Source organism: Sciurus carolinensis, unplaced genomic scaffold (genome assembly GCF_902686445.1).
Source record: "Sciurus carolinensis unplaced genomic scaffold, mSciCar1.2, whole genome shotgun sequence".
Classification (NCBI taxonomy): domain Eukaryota; kingdom Metazoa; phylum Chordata; class Mammalia; order Rodentia; family Sciuridae; genus Sciurus; species Sciurus carolinensis.
Genome location: NW_025920175.1, coordinates 664,853 through 670,055, shown reverse-complemented (window position 1 = coordinate 670,055; position 5,203 = coordinate 664,853). Strand labels below are relative to the sequence as shown.

At 34.7% G+C, this 5,203-nt stretch overlaps 1 non-coding gene across 1 annotated transcript; it reads right to left on the bottom strand.

Annotated features, from left to right (window-relative positions):
- Positions 1-2,769: 2,769 nt before the first annotated feature.
- Positions 2,770-2,842, bottom strand: Trnav-uac (transfer RNA valine (anticodon UAC)). The gene has a single exon. It is a non-coding gene; the product is annotated as a tRNA-Val (tRNA).
- Between the last annotated feature and the right edge of the window lie 2,361 nt (positions 2,843-5,203).

Below are 5,203 nucleotides of genomic sequence, written 5' to 3'. Positions count from 1 at the left end.
GAAAGCGAGTTTAGTGGTAAAATGCTCTACTAATTCCATTATTTAAAAAAAAAAAGATATGGTACACAAATACCACAACTTTATGAATATTGACAATAGAATACTGACATAGAATATCTGTGGATAAATCTTTTTTTTTTTTTTTTTTTTTTTTTTTTGCAGTGCTGAGGATCAAACCCAGGGCCTTATGCTTGCAAGGCAAGCACTCTACCAACTGAGCTGTATCCCCAGCCCTGTGGATAAATCTTTAAGTAGGTTTATCTTATTTTGAATGCAAGTTTTATTTTCTTTTTTCCATTAAAACCTCTCTTCTGACATCAACTCTATGTACAGAGAATTAATATTGTACAAAAACAGATTAACTACATTTCAACTGCTTTGATAGACTTTATTTTCCCATCTCTTTAAATGTGGAATTTAGATACAGATGTTTTTGAAAGATAAGAAAGTACAGGAGATGGGAAACAGGTTCTTATCTCATCTGAAACTAGAGTCTAATATGCCCAAAACCTTAGTGAGAAAAATCAGAGTCCCTGCCTTCATGGAGCTTTCAATCTAATGAGACAAGACAAGTGTATGTGATGTTATTAGAGAATGCAAAATTTAAACTATGTGCTGTGAGCTACACGTATATTAGGAAGTCACTGTCTTATAAACCAAAAATGAATCCTAGATTAAAAGTGGACATAATATTTAATCATAGTTTATCAATTAACTGCTAGTAATTATGTCTGGAAAGGAAGAAATAGGACAACATGTGAATTACAGTGGGGTTCAGGTGTTTGGGATTAGAACATCAGTACAAGCTCCTGAAAACCAAGCTTTGCTCACTGCTGTTTGCAGAATTATCTGGGCATAGAAATTAATGAATGCTTGCTAAATTGTGATGACACCTGTTCATGTATTTTTGGTGGTCTCAAAAACCCTCTTGTAGATAATTGTGGGCTTGTTCTGAAGGAGACAGATAACCTCAGGGTTAGTGACCATGGGAAAAAATGAGGTGAGAGGTGCCTACCTCTGACATCTCACTATTTGATATTGATATTTGATATTTGATATTTGATATTAGAAAAGACTTTCTTAAAATTTATATTGAAACACTAATTCACCTCAATAGGTGAAATGGTCATTGGAATAAGCACTTAACTTGTTTTTCCACTTTGAATTTCATTAATTAACAAATAATACCTAAAAACATTATTTTGTGTTTTATTATTGTTAGTTCATTATAGTTAAACATATGAATGGGATGCATTTTGATATAATGATAACAGCATGGAACATAATTAACTCCAATTCAGTCACCAGTTTTCCCCTTCACTCCTCTCCTCTACTTTACTGATCTTCTATTCATTTATACTTATTTAAAAACTAGTGCATTATGGATATACATAAAGTTTAAATTCACTGTGGTATATGCATATAAAATTTTGGTCAATATTTTATTTTAAAAGTAATATTACTGTGGTTAACCTTCATATCTAATACTGATTGAAATTATTATATCCATGTGCAGGCACTCCCTTGTGATAAAATAATAAGCAAATTTTGTGCATAACCAAAAATTCCCATTTCAGTATTATGATTTATAATATTTTCAATAAAGTTTGACTAAATATGGGACCTTCATGTTTGTGCATTATGTGATATAAGATTCACTTGTGAATCAGTTATAAAGCAAAGGAGCACATGCAGTAGCTTTAAAAGTCTCTAGAATTCTCATGAAATCCAGGTCTGATTAAATAGCATCAGAACAGAAGTTACCTTATCTGTAATCAAAAGACAATTCCAGTGCTGATAAATAGCCCCCACACATAAAAAAAGCATTGTGACCTGAAAAACTCTTTATGTAACAAAAAGTTCTAAGAACATACCAAATGGGTATGGTATTTTTCTTTAAAATAACTTCAGGTGTTTACTGAAAAACTTTGCCTATACCTGGTATTGGGCTGTTGTGGAACTTTATCCAGGATAAAAAATGGTGATTTCATATTCTGTTGAAGAAAAAAATACAAATAAAATGATGACCAGATGACTTGCAAGGAATCAATTCAAATATTTTGAATTATCTTTTAAGAAGTTTATGTTTTCAGTAAGAATATAAAACTATAGCATTTACAAAAGGTTAGTTGACAGTCAAAAGTTGTATAGGCCATATTTGTATGGTCAGAGAATAGAGTAAAATGTTCATTGGACTATCTGTGAAAGCACCATTGTTATCAATAACATTGCTTATCATGAGTCATGACCTATGCCAAAGGGCAAACACAGGCTATCTCATTCACACCCCAGAAAATAAATAGCACTACTTTCTCCATTTCATAGGCAGGAAGAGGTTCCAAACTGGGGTTCCACAGCAGAAAGGACTTGGAGAGGTGGAGTATCTCCCCACATGAAACTGCAATGCTGGAAGATTGAATTGACTTAACCAAGAAGGAGATAGTTTGTTCATTGCATCTAGATTTTTTTTTTTGGCAAGCATATTATTTAAATGTAATAATACAGACTTCTCCCATGAAGAAGAAGGGGACCATGGCTGATTTTCTAAAGTCCCAAGAAGTAAGCTCACCCTACATCTTTTATAAAGTCTCTTTTGTTCTCCAGTTCTCTCCCCCCTTGTCTCTCCTTCCAGCCTACATGACTAGGCCTGGTTTTGCATTAAGTGAGAAGCCATGGGCAGGAGGAGGGCCAAGGTGATTCAGGTAGGTAAGGGGCCAGGGGGCATTAATTAGCAGCTCCATGCTTGCAGTCCTTTTTTTTTTTTTTTTTTGGCAGTGCTGGGGATTGAACCCAGGGCCTTGTGCTTGTAAGGCAAGCACTCTACCAATTGAGCTATATCCCCAGCCCTCATGCATGCAGTCCTTGATAAAGGCAGGTAAATTTGGAAATCAATGGACTCTGGAGATCCTTGACATTGCATTCTTCCAGGGCCAGTCTCCAACTTCCAGAGGCAGATGACTTTTATGGCCTTCATTTCCTCACTTTGACCTGATCCCCTATTTCTACACTAAATATCTGTCCTTCATCTGGCTTCATTCCCCCCTTTTGCTTACATCTAGATTTTTCACAGATTCTTTTCACCTTCCAGCTTGGGCTTGATTCCAATGCCCTATCCTTTAATCTTTGTTCAAGAATAATTTTTTTTTAATTTAGAAACTGAAATATGCCTATCTTGTTAGTTTACTGAGATTCATATCCTGTCTCCTTTGACACTGAGGGCCTGTCTAAATTCACTTATGGTGTCCACTACTGAACTTAGCAGTTTTAGCTGTGCTTCCTCTAATTAAGAGACCCAAGATCCTAAATTAGATAATCCTTAATACATGATTTCTCATTTTGACTTCTTAGTGTAATACAAAGCTGCTCCCCCACCCTTTCCTTTGCATCACAACCTAGCTTGTCAGTCTGAAAGCTGCTTTCCCTACCCTTTCCGGTGCAGTCATTTTCCCCACCTCCCAACTACTGTCAGTCTGTGAACATCCTAGCTAGCTATTGGTTCATCAGTCAGCTTGCAAATATCCTTCTCCATTATTGGTCCTCTGTTAGCCTGGCGGGATTCTTAAAGATAGCTTCACCGCCTTCTTTTCTCTTGATTTTCTCTACCCCTGACTTGCTTTCTTTCTCCTCCTCGCTTTCCACTCTCTCTAGCGTGTGCCCTTTCTCTTTCCCTTTCTTTTCCTCTCATTTTCTCTCTTACCCTGCAGGGAGAACACTCTGCTTAATAAACTCCCTTATGTGATTTCCTGTGTCTGGCGTGGTTTCCATGGGATTCCTTACCTTAGTATTCAAGTTCATGTAGAATTTGAAAAGTGTTCAATAGAGAGCTAAAAATGATCTAAAATGTGGAGAAAAGAGTGTATAAAAAAGTTAAAACAATCTTACATTTTTATTTGGATAAATAATAAATTCTAATTTAAGGAAGCACTATCTTATGGACAAAAGTAAGCATCTTCCAAGAAAGGTGAGAAAAAAGTAATCGAAAGACTGTAGAATGAAAATCCAGTTTGATCTTGAGTAGTGGACATTGAAAATTTGACAGTAAAGTCTGGCACTTAACTTCAGAAGGTTCAGAAACCCCCATGAAATTGATGCCTCAGGGGGAATCTACACAACCTTATGATTTAAGGAAATTTTGGAAAGTGATAATTGTAAGACATGAGAATGGATCATCCAAGAACAGTGACCAATATTCCTTTGTAAAAGTGCTTTAGAACTAGAATTTTTTATTGAAGCCAAATGTAAATTATCATTTGTATACATAGTGACTAGATAAGGTTTTTATCAAATGTACAAAAAAGGTCAAATGCTGACTATCTCTACCTCCTACAGCTGTATTCATATGAAAGAGTATGTAATCAAATTACAGGTAGAATGCTGTTTTATTTGAGGTTCTATTATTTATTTGTACTTGAACTTACTCTTCCCCTAATGCCATATGCAACTCAAAATGCTTTGGTTACTTCTTTGAATCCCTACTTTTTTGCCTACAAAATGAGAAAAATTTTACTACATTGTATATTAGATCCTTCATATAAGATCCAATGATAACTTTAAAAACAACTAACTGACCTTTACTCAGACATTAAAATTTTAGGCTTACTTCTTATTTATAACAACTATATGAATTAAAACACAACAAAAGAAAATGAGATTAGATGTTTAATAGTACAGACTTGTCAGCACAGATTGAGTTTATGCTTATACTAGTACCAACAATTTCAGAGTTGTTCTGTGACAGAATTATGATTCTTTGCCTCATAAGAGTAGAGAACTAACTTCAATCAGTGTATATTCTCTTTGTTAGCTTAAAAATCACTATTAACCATGTAATTTTAATATTTTCTTAAAAATTCCAAACTTTTTGATGTTTATGTCTAGGTCAATTCATAAACAATGAATTCTATATTAGAAAAGAACTTTTTAAAGATAATCTTTGTTTTAAAAAATTGGTAAATTACCAGCTGTACACCTGTCATACAAGTGGATTGGGAGGCTTAGGAAAGAGAATCAAAAATTCAAAGTCAGGCTCAGCAACTTAAGCAAGGCCTTCAGCAACTTAGTGAGAATCCTGTATCAAAACTGAAAAATAAATAAATAAAAAGGGTTGGGGATGTGGCTCAGTGGCTAAATGTCCGTGAGCTCAATCCCTATCCCTCCCACCAAAAAATGGTATACTAAATGTCAGGCAAATGATAACCAATTG